At 37.3% G+C, this 17896-nt stretch overlaps 2 long non-coding RNA genes across 2 annotated transcripts in view; both read right to left on the bottom strand.

Annotated features, from left to right (window-relative positions):
- Positions 1–17896, bottom strand: part of LOC141551694 (uncharacterized) — a 99449-nt gene that overhangs the window by 65038 nt on the left and 16515 nt on the right. The window lies entirely within an intron of this gene.
- LOC141551695 (uncharacterized) lies at positions 14629–15919 on the bottom strand. The gene is made up of 3 exons (XR_012484933.1): positions 15837–15919; positions 15094–15141; positions 14629–14717 (listed from the first exon to the last, which is right to left on the bottom strand). It is a non-coding gene; the product is annotated as an uncharacterized LOC141551695 (long non-coding RNA).

Genomic DNA, 17896 nt, shown 5'->3' with positions numbered 1-17896 from the left:
GTAAGTTATTTAATTTCCCAGTTTCCTCATCTGTATTCAATCAACAAGTATTTATAAATTATGTGCCAGACCGTATATTAAACATCTGAGGATACCAGACCAACAATACACATACTGAGAAGGATTTGATGTTCTTTAGAGATGTTCTCTCTTTTAACAGCCCAAATTAAGCATGGAAGAATAGTTTACAATGTAAGACTACCAAAATAAGCAGCAAAAATTGTCAATTGTCAAGCAACAAAAATTCTGGGGAATTTTTGCTAGAGATCACAAGGACCCTGGTAGAAACAGATTTTGCCATGCTCCCCCCCACCCCAGCCTTGAGGCAATTAGGGTTAAGTGACTTGCCCAGGGTCACACAGCGAGGAAAAATATTTGAGATCATATTTGAATTCAGGTTTGGTTCTGACTTCAGGGCTGGTGCTATATCCACTGTGCCGGCTAGCTGCCCCAGATTTTGCCATACTTTTAACCTTACTTTAGCAAACTTTATCATACCGTCCTTCTTTCTCTTATCTCTTTCCCAATTTTTATTTTTTCCTCCATCTTTATTTGCTTGTTTCTTTCTCTCTACCATCTTCTATTTCTGCATCCCTACATCTTGTCTCACCCTCTCACCTCTCTTTATGCTTCTTTGCTTTTATTCCACATTCCTTTTTGCAGTAGATGATTTGGTGGCTTAGAAACTAGAAAGAACTGGTATTTCAGATCTTGCCTGAATACACTCCCTTTTGGGACAATTCATTCATAGTCACTGTTTCAATGAGTTGTCATCAGCTATCTCTGGAGGAGCAAACAGTCTTCAGTCCTTGAGAGACTGATGGTTATGAGACCTTGCCTCAGGAACCAGAGCATGTGAGTTCTGTTCTCAGGGATGACTTTGCCTTTAGGGAAAAAAGCTGTGAGTAGATATTTTTAGTGAGAGAGATTCTCTTAGTTTATCATGTCAGATACCAGGAAAACACCTTCACAGGATCATGGTATTCCTTCAAATATGACTCCCTCCCTTTAAGAAAAAAAATAAATGGGAAAAACTTCTAGGGAGATGCAAAAAGGAAGAAAAGAAGTTTTTTTGTAAGTGCCTGGACATAGAGATGCGTATCTAGAGTTTAATGAAAAGATAATACAGTGGCACATGTATGTATCTGATTGTTTCCTCCCAGAAGACAAATCATCAGTTGCCAATGGTCACAATTTTCCTCCCTAGTATTTCTCTGATTTTGTTTGGTTTTATACTAGTGAATATTGTATTTCTTAGCTATTGGATCTAGTTTATGACTTTCTGCTTAGGCAAATAATCAACAAGTTTTCATTAAGTACTTCTTTGTCCAATAGCATGTGTAAAACTCCTTTTTTGGATTTACTTGATACATAGCAATTTCCCCCCAAAATCTCTATTTTTATTTTGCATATGTCTGTCTTTTAAATGTGTGGGTTTTTGGCAAGCAACAGATTGTGGAAATTGTTTTGTTGTTGTTGTTGTTGTTTGTTTTTTTAATCTACTCTGTCACTTCCTCCCTCACCCCACCACTTTTTAATCCATTCACATTAGAATTAAATTAGAAGAGTTAGATTTGCAAATTTCATTTGTCTCCATTTTTTTTCAAGTTGAGATTTTTTTCTTCCTTTTCTACTATATACACTTTATGTTCTGTTACTTTCGTTCAATATTTTTTGAAGATGACCACTGTCTCTCTTCCCCTCACCCATATTCCCTTCTTGTTTGTTATCCTTTTCCCCTTAAGATTTTGTATATTGGTTTCTCTTTCTCACCTGCTTTTATCTGGTGACCTATTTTTCCCTTTTCCCCCTTCCATGCTACTCAAGTAGATCTCTTTCCCTCCCCTTTAGCTAGTCCTATTCAATAGGCTTGTTTTATGTTATTTTTTGTGCCCCTTTCTAAAAAGGATTTCTCTTCATTATTTATCTTTCACTTTACTCTAGACTCTTGTTTTCTGATTTGCAACACCTTCATGTCTCTCTCTTTTCTTTATATTTTTTCTTGCAGTCAAACCTTACAAGGTCTCCTTTCTAGGTTCGCCCCTCTAGGTGCTTTCTGCCTTGTAAGGCTTTGCCCCTGGATTTCCTTTTCCAATGTGCCTCACTCCCAGAACAATGCCAATTACTGTGTCAGAGAGGACAATGCCCCTAGCACTTCTGAGGGCTTGCTGAGAGCTTTCCAGGGCTGTTCATTGACCTGTGGTGTCCACCTGACACTCAACTCTTATAGTAGCTCTAATAATCTATAACCTGTGCAGTGGCCCTGGTAAAACCATCAGCAGATGGACTAAATCAGATTGCAAGTTATCGACATGCTCAAACTCATCAATGAGTTAGTTTGTGAATACTTCACATGCCGAATAGGCAGATGAGAACAATTTGTTTTAACAGCCATTGAGGTGACAGATGTGGGTACCATGGAGGGGTTAGAGCTTGGTCAGACATTAAAGATACAAAAGTTATCCACTATATCTGGACTCTCATCAGTCATCTTGACTTCTGTCTTGTCAGTGGACTTCTGATGACTGGAAGAGAGAGTGAGGCTGATGATTTTGTGCAACTTTGTGTCACTTAAATCCAATTCACACAAGTCAAGACATCAGCTCATAATGCCATTGGTCCTCTTTGAAAATAAAGAACAAACAACATTAAAGACTCTATGCCAGGTACTGGACTAGGTGCGAGGAATATTAAGACAAAAATGAAACAGTCCCTTTCTGTAAGAAGCTTACATTCTATTGAGGGAGATTACATATCTAGAGAAATGGTAGCCAAGTAAAAGAATTGTTGTCAGGGAAGTCACAAAGATGATCAATATTGCATTTGATTAACATGCCTTATTCAGAAGCAACAGTTACATTGACTAACATTTATTAAGCTCCTATGATGCTGGATAACTCCAAAGTTTTGGGAATACAAACAAAAGGAGCAAAAATAGTCCATACCCTCAAGGAGTTCCCAGTCAAATAGGAGAAACAAGGCTTCTTGTAGAAGGTAATTGATTTAATTGATTTATAAATTATTTATAAATGTAATTGATTAAGTTGAAGGAAGGTAGGGAAGGCTGAAGACTAAGATGAGGAGAGAGAGAATTCCAAGCATAGGAGAGAAACAGTAAAAATGTAGAATCAGGAGATGGGGTGTCTTGAGGAGCAACAAAGAACTCACTCAATGTCACTGGATTATAGAGTACCCAAAAAAGAGTAAAATATTAGAAGACAGGTAGAAGAGGATTCTGCAAAGGGTCTTAAAAATTGAACAAGGTTATTTTAATTTGATCCTGGAAGGAATATGGGGTTATCGGACTTAAATGTGTAGAGTAGTGACATGGCTAATTCTCTGCTTTTATTTATTTATTTTTTAATAATAGTTTTTTATTTACCAGCTATATGCATGGGTAATTTTACAACATTGACAATTGCCAAAACAAAAGGTTTGGCAATTAATGTTGTAAAATTACCCATGCATATTTTTCCCCTCCTCCCCCTCCCCAGATGGCAGGTTGACCAATACATGTTCAATATGTTAAAGTATAAATTAAATACAGTATATGTATACATGTCAAAACAGTTGTTTTGCTGTAGAAAAAGAATCGGACTTTGAAATAGTGTACAATTAGCCTGTGAAGGAAAACCAAAATGCAGGCGGATAAAAATAGAGGGATTGGGAATTCTATGTAGTGGTTCATAGTCATCTTCTAGAGTTCTTTCACTGGGTATAGCTGGTTCAGTTCATTACTGCTGTTTTGGAACTGATTCGTTGAAGATGTGTTGAAGAGGGCCACCTCCATAAGAATAGATCATCATATAATATTTTTGTTGAAGTATACAACGATCTCCTGGTTCTGCTCATTTCACTCAGCATCAGTTCGTGTAAGTCTCTCCAGGCCTTTCTGAAATCATCCCACTGGTCATTTCTTACAGAACAATAATATTCCATAATATTCATATATCACAATTTATTTAGCCATTCTTCAATTGATGGGCATCCAGGTAGTTTCCAGTTTCTGGCCACCACAAAGAGGGCTGCCACAAACATTTTTTCATATGTGGGTCCCTTTCCCTTCTTTAAGATCTCTTTGGGATATAAGCCCAGCAGTAACACTGCTGGGTCAAAGGGTATGCACAGTTTGATAACTGCTCTCCAGAATGACTGGATGTATTCACAATTCCACCAACAATGTATCAGTGTCCCTGTTTTCCCACAGGCCCTCCAACATTCTGCATTATCGTTCCCTGTCATTCTAGTCAATCTGACAGGCATGCAGTGGTATCTCTCTCTGCTTTTATTTCTGCTTTGATAGATGCTGGGAGGATAGTTTGGAATGGAGAGACTTATGGCAGGGGGACCAACCAGAAGGCTAAGTATAGGGTAATGAAAGCCTGTACCAAAGTAGTGGTATCAGAGAATAGAAAAGGGCATATGCTGGAGATATTTTGTGAAGGTAGAATCAAACAGGACTTGGCAACAGATTAAATAAGGGAAGTAAGAGAGTATGAGGGATGAATGATGACAGCATGTAAGTCTGGGTCTTGCCCTTAACATTAATTTTATGGAAGTTAGGAAGAGAATAATTTTGGAGGAGAGATTATGAATTCACTGTTGGACATGTTGAGTTTAAGATTTCTTTAGGGCATCTAGTTGAGAATATAGGACAGGTCATAAAAGTGGGTAAATAGAATGGAATAGAAAATAGATAAAATGGGACAAATGGATAAGAACAATTTACATGAAGATGACAATTTAATCCACAAGAATTAATGAGATCACCAAGGGAAATCATATAGATTGTTGTTTGTCATTCATTCTCAAAGAGAAACAATGGCATCAGGAGGATGACAATCAGGAGGATCTTCAATCTTAATCTATTTATTGGATGAATCTCTACTTCCTATAAGCATGTCCACATGTCTTCTCCATCCTCAAAGTCATCAGCCTCAGTCTCTCCTCCAGAGTCATCCAAGTACAGTAGCAAAACAGGTCAGGATGACTGGGAGTGCCCCTAGATGCAGTGGGAGACCTTGGCCTTCTTAAGCTAAGGTCTTTCTCAGGTCTTGTCATGGGAAGTTGTAGTTAGAAAAAAAGAAAAAAGGAGAGTCTTGAGGGATAGTTGTGCAACCTAGCAGTGATGAAGATTCAACAAAGGAAGCTGGAATCAAACAAATGAGGGAACCAGAGAGCAGTTTCACAAAAACCTACAGAGAATTTCTTTAAGAAAAGGGAGATCAATTATATATGGCAACAGCAAGATTATATGATGATCAATTCTGATGGACATGGCTCTTGTCAACAATGAGGTAATTCAGACCAGTTTCAATGGTTGTGTGATGAAGAGAGACATCTGAACCCAGAGAAAAGACAGTAGGAATTGAATATGGACCACAATATAGTATTTTCACTCTTTTTGTTGTTGTTTGCTTGAATTTTGTTTTCTTTCTCATTTTTTCCCTTTTTTGATCTGATTTTTCTTGTGCAGCATGATATTTGTGGAAATACAGAAGAATTGTACATATTTAACGTATACTGAATCACTTGCCAACTGAGGAAGGGGGTTGGGGGAAGGGAGAGAAAAAGTTAGGGGTTTTGTAAGGGTGAATGTTGAAAATTATCCGTGTATATATTTTGAAAATTAAAAGCTATAATTAAAAAAGGAAAGAAAAGGGAGTCAATAATGTCCAAGGCTGCAGACAATGTCATTAGATTTGTCAGCTGAGAGATCGTTGGTAACTTTGGAGAGAGCAATTTCAGTTGAATAAGATTGGAAGTCAGACTTCTGAGAGTTAAAAAAGAGAGTGAGAGGAAAGGAAGTGAAAACAATGATTGTAGATGACTTTCTCAAGGAGTTCAGCCACAAAAGAGAGGAAAAATGTAGCATGATAGATGGCATTGATGGAAGGATGAAGTGGAGATCATTTTTTTGAGGATGGAAAAGACACATGAACATTTTATAGGAAGCAGAGAAACATCCAGTAAATAGATTAAGATCGAAAATTACTGAGATGGTGGGGATGATTAAAAAGGGAAATCTGTTGGAGAAGACAAAATAGAATGGAATCTGTTAGAATTCTTACAAGGTGCTAAGTCACTGGAATTGATAGAGACAATAATTAGGTAATTTAGCATGATACTTAACAGTTCCCTAGTTCAGTAAAGTACTTAGTACTTACTAGAGTTCCACAAGATTCACACTTTTAAGAGAGCATATATAATAAGTTAGGAACCTCAACCAGGATTCACTCCAGGAGATTCACAAGCCAGAGAAGGCAGTGGGGCAGAACCAATGAAGACAGAGAAGTGGTGGCAGGCTGTCCTGTGGAGAACACTGAAACCAAGATCCGGAAGGCCTCCAGAAAACTAGCAGAGCCCCAAGTGAATGAGATAAGATTTTGACAAAGACTTTTAGATTTCGATTTTAACTCCTGACTGCATTTGGGGTGATTACACTAAACTGAAACAAAGGCTGCTTCCAGAAGCCCCCCAAAGAAATCTGTTCCCAGAGAACATTTTAAAGAAGAATATTACAGGGACCCATGTGAATATACATGGTTTGCCAGTGCTACAGATAGGAAGGGGATCAATGCTCATTCAGGGCCAGAGCAGAAATGGGCTGTGTGGAGGCTGTGGTCCAAGGGAGTGACTTAGCTCTTTCTAGGCTTGGTCTCTGGAGATCCAGTTTAGTGGGTGGAGCAGTCCCAGGCATCAGAACAGACTGTAAGGAATAAATTACCAGGTAGTCCCAGGTCCAGCAAAGGGGCAGAAGGAAGTGATTTCAGTACTGGGCTCTCTTTGACCTCCTTCCTTTGCTCCTTGTTGATGCTTATGGTATCTTCTATTTATGAATTAGAAAAGTAACCTGGAAGGATACCCCCACATACAGTGACCTACAGTTATTGCCCTTCTACAATCCCATTTCACTAGTCCAAATAATACCAAGATCCACTTAATTTCAAGAAACTTCTCTGGCTCTGCCATGGAGGACTGATCTGCATCAGAGAACTAGAAAATACTAATCTAGATGTGGCAGGGTTGCTCTTAACCTTTTTATGTATCAGGACCCCTTTTTGGCACCCTGTTGAAGCTTTGAATGCCTTTTCAAAATGATTTTTTAAATAAAAAAAAAAAAGTATATGGAATTACAAACCAACCAACTATCCTGAAAGGTAGTTAGCAATTAAAGAGAAAAAAACAACAACAAATTTACAGACTCCCACTATGAATCCCTATGAGCCTGGTGTTAATTCTGACAATCTGCTTAATCAGAGGACTCAAGGATATGGCTGGTTCCCCCTCTCATAAATATATAGTTATGTCTGTAATCTCTGGACAAACTTGGGCATCAGAGTGGCTTTGTTCTATGCTAAATGTTGATTCACTGTCTGGAAAGCAGTGAATAATGAGTCTATGATTGAATCTTGACTGTATAAGTTCCCACATTGGTCACCATCACCCTCAGTATCAAGTTCCAAATATTTCCAAGTTCTAAATTCTAAAATTCTAAAAGATGTGTCCACCAGGGGGCTCTCTTAGCATGTCACCCATACTAGAGCCTATCGTGAAGGGTGGGAGATTATGTGAGCAACCATGACTTGGTCATTGAGGAATTTATGGGAGCAGAGTTGATTTAGGCCAGGAACCCATCCAACTCTCCTGATTGGCTCACAAAGCCTTTTGGCCACTGAAAACAGCTAGCCCACAGTTGGAAAGCATGTCCAAACAGCTTCCACCACAAGCATTCTATTTCTACCTAAGATCAAAGGCGGGAACTTCCCATTAGGAAATGTTACACAATGGAATGGAGTACTGCTTTGGGGCTTGAATGTTTGGGAAATTTAGTGAGTTGTAATCTTAGGAGAGTCATAAGAGTTTTCCAGTCTGGTGGGGGAAAAAAAAATGTGGCTAAGATATGGTGATTTGAAAAGCATTGGCAGATCAAGGACAAGGATAGGGTTTTATAAACCCTATCATACCTGGAGATCTGTCCAGGGGGAGAAGGAAATCAGAGAGGATTAGGGCAAGCCAGAGGATCTTTGAGAGATGTGTGACAATAGGAATTGGAACATTGTGGTCACAGAGTCAGAGATCTAGCACTATACTAATACCCACAACAACATTTAAATTATACCCACTGTGTGCCAGGATCTTATTTGATCCTCACAACAACCCTATGAAAGAAATGCTATTATTATGCCCATTTTACAGATGAAAAAACTGAAGTAAACAGATTTAGGTGACTTATCTAATGTCACATTGGTAGTAAATTATCAATTCTGGATTTGAATTCAGGTCTTCTTGGCTTCAGGCCCAGTATTCTAACCAATGGGCCACTTTACTGCCAGTTACCTAATCTAGCCTTCTCATTTTACAGAAGAATAAAGTGAATCCTATCCAAGTTAACTAAGTCATAAAGGTAAAATTTGAATCCAGGTCCTGTGGCTCTGAATTTTCATGTTGAAGAATGGAGAAATTAGAGTTTAAAAGAATCTGAGCATGGTGAGGAATGGAGAAATTAGAGTTTAAAAGAATCTGAGCATGGGACTCTTATCACTGTTGATAAGTAAGATTTGCATATCCAGATGAGTCAGATTTGCTTGTGGACAATTTTTATGTGGAAATGCTAGTCCTTCCCTCTGCTAATCTAATGTTCCCATTTCCACAGACCAATAATTTATGGACAGGTCAGATTACTCAAGCCAAAGTGGTATACTTCAGTGTACTGAATTTTAATGTGTGTGTGTGTGTGTGTGTGTGTGTGTGTGTGTGTGTGTGTGTAACTACGTGGTTTCTTTATCCCTTTTCAGTCCCCACCCTCATCCCCACTCCCTTTCAGGAAATAACATTTGAATAAGAGATGAAAGGTGATCTGGTCCAACCTGCTCTGCTTAACAAACTCATTTCTTTTTACCTTAAGATTCCACAAGTATTCATGATGTCACCATGGTTCTTCGATTCTCTAAGTTCCCTTGATTGATTCTATGTGGGATTTTAGTAATTACAAAGAACCTTGGCTAAAACATATTCATTCCCTTGATCTGATGTAGGTGTAGTATGATGATCTTCAATACCAAGATGGCTCTGGAACTAGGACTATCTGGATTCCCTTCCTCCTCGTCCACCTCTCCTTTTCTTGTTGCTTTTGTTACTATGGCCTTTCATTAAATGCTTTAAAAAAAATTAGTAACCTCCCTTCCCTTTGGGCAGTGGATAGAATGCCGGCTTTGGAGTCAGGAGAACTAGAATTCACGTTAATCCTCAGATACTTATTAGCTCTATGACCCTGTTAGTGTCAATGTCCTCATCTGTAAAATGAGCTGGAGAAGGAAATGCAAACCACTCTTGTATTTTCACCAAGAAAATCAATCCCATAGTAGGTCATGGAAAGCAGAACTCTCCATGTGGAGAGTGGACTCCATGGAATCATGGAAGCAACAAGAAAAGTGTCTTTTTTATATCTTTTGTATTTATTTACCAATATATACATTATTTCCTCTAGAAGAATATAAATTTAATACCAGAGACAGTTTTTATTTTGTATTTTTGCATTCCTAGCACCAAGTAGTATGCTTGGCACGTGAATAATAAATGCTTGTAGAATGTGTGGATGAATCAATGAATTATTGATCCTGATTGAGTTGGCTCTAAATTTGCAAGGAAGATAAGATAAAGTGGTGGAAAGAGGTAATTCAAATGAACTGAATTCAAAACAAGCATATGTTAAGTATCTATTAATGTTTTGGCTCTGTGGCTACAGACAAAAACAAAATACACATTCCTGGCCTCAAGGATCCGACTGGAATTGTATAGAGCCTTACTCATTCATTTTACTCATTTAAAGGACTTTATTTTTCTGTGTTTTTAACATTAGCTCGATTAGTAACAACAGGAAGAATGAAGGGGGCTGGCTCCAATGCTGACCTCTCAAGCCAAATTAATCTGGAGGCCAGCTTCAGATGTTTCTCACCCTATCTGGGACATCTATACTATGGGATTTAGATCACTTAATCAAAGTTTCCCTTATGAACTTTCCTTTTCCTAGCATTAATCCTCTCCTCTTCTCCCAGCCCTTTTACTTTTGGTTTAATTGAATAAGAATTATAGTCACAGAATTTTTAAGACTATAAGGCTCATCTGGGGGAGAGGATGGGGAGGAGGGGAAAAGTTAGAACAGAAGGTTTTGCAATGTCAATGTTGAAAAATTACCCATGCATATATCTTGTAAGTAAAAAGCTATAAAATTTTTTAAAAAGCATAAGAAAATTTAAAAAGATTATAAGGCTCCTTAAAGATCTTGTCTAATCTGCTTTTTTTGACATTTGAGGAAATAGAGTCTGAGACAAGTTTTATCTGTTATCTAAGGGAAAGATAAATTAGAAGTTTCAAGAGCTTTCCAGTTTTCAAATCGGGAATAAAATTCATTTTTAATGTCTAAGGGAAAGAGTTTTGTTGAGTTATTGTTGAGTCATTTTTCTCAGTCACGTCTTACTTTCCATGATTCTTTGTGGTATTTTCATGGTAAGAATGCTAGAGTGGTTTGCCATTTCCTTCTCCAACTCATTTTGCAGATGAAGGCACTGAAGTATCTAAGGACTGATTTGAACTCTGGTCCTCCTGATTCCAAAGCCAACATTCTATCCACTGCCCAAAGGCAAGGGAGGTTACCATTAAAAAAACAAAACAAAACAAACAAAAAAAAAAACATTTAAAGGCCATAGTAACAAAAGCAACAAGAAAAAAGATCCAGGGTTGAATTTTCTCATAAAACAAAGCATATAACTGCCCCCTTTTGAATAAATTTGGACTCGTTTGCATTTACTCAATTCAGCAAACATTTGGATGTCATTATGTGATAGATGCTGCTAAGTGCAGGGATGTGTTTATTAATGTTTGTTTTTTGTTTTTGTGCTGAGGCAATTGGGGTTACGTGACTTGTCCAGGATCACACAGCTAGGAAGTGTTAAGTGTCTGAGATCAGATTTGAACTCGGGTCCTCCTGAATTCAAGGCTGTGCTCTATCCACTGCACCAACTAGCTGCCCCTTTCATTAATATATAACAACAGGCTCTCTGAGGAGAAAAAGTATTCATGATACTCTTATATTAATTTGCATTATTAATATTTTCTCCATCACTTTTTTAAATTCTAAACAATCAACAAAATAATGAATCAAGCCCTGATTCGTAGTTTGCCAATTTGAGTTATAAACGCTCATACTCAAATTGCCAATTTGAGTTGGTTCCACCATATCACTGACTAGGTGTTTCATCAGATGTTAAAATAAATAAAATACAATACTTGCCTTCAAGTATTTTATAATAGAAGATAGGTACACAAATAATATACTTTTGAGAAGAATATTGCTGAGTTCTAAACAAAAAGTGAGTTAAATGGGAGGTAAGATTTTATTGACTTAAGAGAGTGGGGAAGACTTTATGGAGGAAGTAGTTTTTGAGATGTATCTCAAAAGATAAGATTTGCATAAGAGGAAATGAGGAGGAGGTTATTGTAGGTGGAAGGAACCACAGTGAACAAAGAAGGAAAGAATGTGATTTAGGTTGTTGAAGATAAACAATGTCAAGTTGAGAAGATTGGTCTTTTATGAGGTTGTACTGAATGTTTTGAATGGGAAGTGACATGGCCAAAAAATGAATAGGTTGAATGAGAATCTAGATTTGCAGGAGAATTCAGATAGGAACATAAATTAGGAATGTAGTATCTAAAGCTAAGCCCCTTAAATATCAGGGCAGATCACCCAGGAAATATCTACCCATTTTTTGAGATATTGTGTATTCAAACCTCTAAAATAACTCATGAGCCCCCACTAATTCATACATCTTTAGTAGTCAGTCAGAGAACATGAATTCAAATGTTAATGAAATGAGCAAGAAAAAAATTAACAAAATTTCCACCCACTAAACTGTGACGGCTCTCACTGGAAAATACATATAGCATCAGTGGCCATGTGTAGAGAGCACAAATATATATATATATATGTATATATATATATATATATATATACATATAGTCAAAATATATAATACAGAGTAAACCAATGTGGTCAGTATCTGCACACAGGAAAATGAATATATAGGTATCACATGTGTATATGCATGGATGATCCAAAAGGTACTCATGTCTTTGATGCTACAGGGATGTCATTTTTCTGACGCCACTTTGAGAATTCTCAAAGTCTCTGTTGGATGAGTCTACTCCCCCATAATCTTCCTAGATAACACTTAAATGTAGGACCTGCACTCTTGAATGCAGCTCTAGTACGAACTCAGAAGTCTCATTTCCCTAATGGGAGATTTTCAGCTCCATGTACCAAGCTTTTTAGAATAGCAGGATCATCCCAACTAGCCTATGCCTTTTGCTTTATTTTGTCATTTGGCTTCTCTTCCTAATATGACGGTTGGAGCTGTTGAGTCAAAGAAGTCACTATCACTTGTAATGATATATTTTCATCTGAGGAGTAGGCTATAATCCAGGTTAATTTATGTCTCAATTATGAAACAGTTCTAGGAGTTTGGAGATCCCCAAATTTAAATCCTAAATTTTTCCCATTTAGATGACCTCTAAAAGTCTAAAAAAAGTCTAAAAAACTCAAAGTCTAAAAGAAGCAAAATAAAGTCAGAGGACTAGGGCATCATCCCTGCTACCTACTCAGCCACATTCCTTTCCCCTTCACAGATAGACAATCCAAGTTTTTAAGTGATTTTCTCCCATGTTCCCAGTGGAAGGTTTTTGTTATTGTTTTTTGTTTTGGTTTTTTTTTTTTTTTTGGGGGGGAGGTTATGTTAAAGATAACCAAACCAGATCTAGGTTGTGAATAGTGAGAATGAAAAGGAGAAATGAAACTGGAAATATTTTAGAGTTTGAGATAAAGTCCTTAGTAACTTCCTCGATGTGATTTTCAGTGAATGGGAGAAATTTAAGATGGCTAAGAGATTTTGAACCCAAGTGAATGGGAAAATGGAGGGGCCATTAAGAAATATAGATTAGTCTAGCAAAGATGATGTTTTGGACAAAGTCAAAGGAAGTGGTGGATATTAGATTTACTTTTGGTTATATTGAATTTGGCACATTAGTGGGATATCTAGGTATATTTATCAAGCACTAAAAATGAACTAGGTTTAGATCTAGAAAAGTCAAGGTCAGGGATATATAGCATAGATTATATGTGGACATTAGAGATTCAGTTCAAATTCCTTACTTCGTGAGATTAAATGATGTAACCAGGTCCACATAGCTAATAAATAGAATTATCAGGAGACAAATTCAAGTTATGCCAAATCCCTACTGCTCTTTTCATTATTTTTTTAGAAATTGGATATTTTTGGGCTACTCCGTATAGTTTTGAAGATTTGCAAAATACTTGACATATAGTATCTTTTTTAAAACTTTTTCTGTGTGGTTTTTAATACTTTGAAGATGAACAATTTTTGTTCCATTAACTTCATCTTCTTTAAATGTTATCTTTCATTATTCTCTACTTCTGATGACAGTAGATAGAAATCTGGGCTTGGAGCTGGACAACTGATTATATGACAAAAGGACAAATCACTTAAATTCACAATGGTCAAAACTGTTTTCTATGACAAGTAGAAGAGGAGGTACTATGTTAGTAGAAGAAATTTCCTTCCTGAAAATTCTTTTACCAATGAACTCACAGATCCAATCTCTGCCCCTGTCCCTATGGACTATTGCAACCAGATTGATCACCAGGAGAGTCCATTGCTCTGTGGTCTGAGAGAGGCTGAGTAGGTGAACTAGAAGAAAGAGGAAGAGGGTACTAATTATAACCACTCTCATAAGATTTCTCATCCCAATATAAGTCCTATTACTGTTCAGTTGTTCTAGTCATGTCTGACTCTTCAGGCCCTATTGGAAGTTTTCTTAGCAAAGATATTTGAATCATTTGCCATTTCCTTCTCCAGCTCATTTTACAGATGAGGAAAAGGAAGCTGAGGCAGAGTTAATTGATTTGTCTAGGATCACACAGCTAGTGAATGTCTGACGCTAGATTTGAACTCAATACAATAAGCCTTCAGACTCCAAGCTTGTTGGTCTATCCATTGTGCCATCTAGCTGCCTTCTGGGTCATCCTAGCTTGTGTCAAAATGGCAACCTTCAGTATAACTTGTTAATGATAGTAAAAATAACTGAATTTATATAGGGTACTTCTGAAGTCTCAATGCAGTTTTGCTATTAAAATGTATGAGCTATTAAAGCTTTAATAACTTAAAATTGCATGAAAGACTTTTGGGCACACTCTCTATAGGTTTGAAGGAATGCAAAGTACTTAACATATACTGTCTTTTTTGAGCTTCTCAAAAACTCTATGAAATAAGATCTACAAGTAGCATTGTTCCCATTTTACAGATAATAAAACTGAGGTACAGATTCACTGATTTGCCCACTGCCACCCAACTAATGACTGTGGAAGGTGGGATAATAGTCAGATATGAGTATGAATCATATGTTTAATATAAATATGTCATAACAATAATGACAAAAATGAAAAATGTTAAAATTAAGAGCAATAGAATTATACAGGGAACAGAGAATCTGTCCAGTTTCTGATGATTCTTGTCTTCATCTTCCTCCCAAGGTTCAGATATTGGAAAAGAGAGTGTGAACAAGTCTTCTAAAGATGTTTGTGAATCAGTTCTCTTGAATTGTAGACTATTCTTGTTATTTAAAGAATGACTTTTTTTGAGGTCCTGGAAGGTAAAATATTTAAAATCAATCATTTTACACACAAAAAATAAGTAATAATAGTGGTATGTATTGATGTAGATGAAAAGGTTAAGAATGTAGAGATCAGTAGCTATCTTGGAACTGGGAAGACCCTATGTTCAACTTTTCAGCAGAACATAACTACATGTTGCTCCCTAGGCAAAAACAATTGGGAAGGGGAGAGAGCATTGCATTATAGAGGGTAGTCCCACAATTAATGAGACAAAAAAATGATCTGGCCCACCTCCCCTGGCAGTGGGTGAGTACAAAGAAATGGGTACCAGAGTAACAGCTCCCTTACTCCACAACCCCCTGCCCCACCAGAATGTTGGTCTTTACAACTTTTAAGACTATACTTACCAATTCCTTATCTGCTTGTATAGAGGGTGTTTTCACACCAGAAGTTCCCTAAAATAAGGAAATAAAATGAAATCTGCACTAGTTCTTCCATATCCTATTTTTCTATCCCACCCCCTGAAATAAAGGGGAAAAATATTATTCTATCCGTGGGTAATATAGTTTCTTCATGTAAATACATTTTCACTTTGTTGCCTTGACTAATAATCCCAATTAATTTAGAACTGGAAGAGATCCTGATCAGCTGGACCTGCTGAAATAAAGGGGAAAAAACTGATTCTATCAGTGGGCAAAGGCTGATAGTTTCTTCAGAACTTGATGTAAATATATTGTCACTTTTAGTTTACCTAATAATCTCAATTAATTTAGAACTGAGGGCAGCTAGGTGGAGCAGTGGATAGAGCACCAGCCCTGAATTTAGGAGGACTCGAGTTCAAATCTGGTCTCAGACGCTTAACACTTCCTAGCTGTGTGACCCTGGGCAAGTCACTTAACCCTAATTACCTCAGGGGGAAAAAAAACTGAAAGAAACCCTTTGATTTGCAGATGGGGAAAATGAAACTTAGATTCACACAACTCATATGTGAAAGAGTCATATTTAGAGCTGAGAGCTCCTCAGTCCCAATAAGGGATCTTTTTCAATACATATTTTGGAGCTTTCAAATTTCTTTTAATCGGTTCACCAGTTTGTCATTTACCAAACTTCCTCCCCTCCCCCAATTTGGACTTAGTGTAGGAAATTTTACCCCTCTATGAAGATAGAAGGTATCTGAGGTTTCTGAGTTTGTCTGAAGAGTAAAAGTGACTTGTCATATTGGCTAATTTGTATCAGAGGCAAAGCTTGAGTCCAGATGTTCTTGATTCCAAAGCAAGGCCTTCTCTCTACCATGTTCTGGAGTTTCATTCCTCAAACCATGCAGAGTGATAGAAGCATTATGGTATTTCTTCTGGTGTTGACTTTGAGTGATAGGATGGGTATCTTCTGAAGTAAAGAATTCATTATTTTGAGTAATGAGGGTTATCCCCTCTATCAGAAGAGGGTACTCATCCCCTTGTTCGCATATCCAATACTAAATAAATAGTTGATGCAGTTCTATTCACAAATTCACAAATATTTATTAAGCCCCTACCAGGTATAAAGATTAGATTATAATCATATCTCTTAAGGATAGTTACTGAAAGGACTTGGGAGTCTTGCAAAAAGTGGATTCATGGTGAATATCTGATTCATACTGATGGTATGACTTAATCTGTCTGTGTACCAACAATCCTTTAGGATTCCAAACTATAGAATAGTTGCTGATCTGTATTAGAAAAAAGAATTTCCTCACTAGAAAAGTACCCTATGCAGTGACATCACAGCTCTACATACTCTGCTTTCTACCCCCTCCCCCCGAAAAAGAAATGGTAACTGTACATGTTTAGGTGCTGTATCTTGGGAAAAAAACAACAACTTGAAAATGATAAATTAAGATTCTGGTGTCAAATAATATCATTCTGGAGGTATAATTCAGCTAGCCAATTAGCATTTATTAAGGCTTACTATATGCCAGACACTACTAAGAACTAGGGAAATGAAGAAAGATAGAAATGGGGTCCTTGTCCTCAAGAAGCTCACATTCTAATAGGAGAGAAAATGCAAAACAGGGAGCTGAGTGGTATAATGGTTAGAGTGCCAGACCTATCTATAGTCAGGAGGACTCATCTTCCTGAATTCAAATCGGATCTCAGCTGCTTACTAGCTGTCTGACCCTGGCCAAGTCATTTCATCTTGCTTGCCTTAGTTTCCTGATCTGTAAAATGAGCTGGAGAAAGAAAGAGCAGATCACTCCAATGTCTCTGCCAAGAAAACCTCAAATGGATTCATGGAGAATTGGAGATCACTGAAACAACCAAACATAGAAAGTACAAAACATTGTACTTATTGACATAGAGATGCAATGTAAATGACAGGTAATCTTAGGGAAAAGCTAGAAGTGAGGAGACCTGGAGAGATCTTTTACAAACAGATTTCAGCTGAATCATGAAGGAGACCACTTGAAGCCAAGAGCTGGAGGTGAGGAAGAAAAGCATCATTGGAATGGGGGACAGTCAAGAAGGACTGGATTTATACAGGAAGAGTATCAGTGAGGGTTGAGTTCCCTAGAAGCCACCCAGCCCACCTTTGTGTCTTAATTATATCGACATAAACTCTGAGCTCTTTGGTATGACTGAAGTGAGGCAAAAGGTGAATTACAGTTTACAGAATAGCTAGACCAGCTTGCTTATCTCATAAATGAGAAAACAGGGGTCTCCCATCAAGGGTGCCTGTTGGGGAGTAAGATAGGAGAGGCTAGGTTATAAAAGGGTTTAAATACCCCTTTATTGAGCATCTTGTCCACTCCTAGAGGCAATAGGAAACCACTAGAGTTCATAGAGTACTAGGCTATAGGCGCTATTAAATTATGGACTCTGTTATCTCTTTGAAAATTTCTCTATCATCCAGAACCTATTACAGTACTCTGCATAAAACAGATGCTTAATAAATATTTAATTATTGCAGGTCCATAAAATCTTCAGCCAGAAAGTTATGAAACTTGGGGCAGGGAGGTAAGTGAAAGAGAAAATTTGGAATTCAAAATGTTTTAAAAACATGTTAAAATTGTCTTCACACGTAATTAGAAAAAAATAAAATACTATTATAAATAATATTGTGAATATTATGATGTTCATTTCTGCCTAATTTTCAGATGCTGCCAAATTTGGGAATCATTTGGAGAGGAAACAGACTTGAGGGTGACTTGCCCAAGGTTACAGAGTCAGTAAG

The sequence above is a fragment of the Sminthopsis crassicaudata genome, chromosome 1, assembly GCF_048593235.1.
Source record: "Sminthopsis crassicaudata isolate SCR6 chromosome 1, ASM4859323v1, whole genome shotgun sequence".
Taxonomy (NCBI): domain Eukaryota; kingdom Metazoa; phylum Chordata; class Mammalia; order Dasyuromorphia; family Dasyuridae; genus Sminthopsis; species Sminthopsis crassicaudata.
The sequence above is the reverse complement of the archived record's forward strand: the minus strand, read 5'-3'. Positions and strand labels throughout refer to the sequence as shown.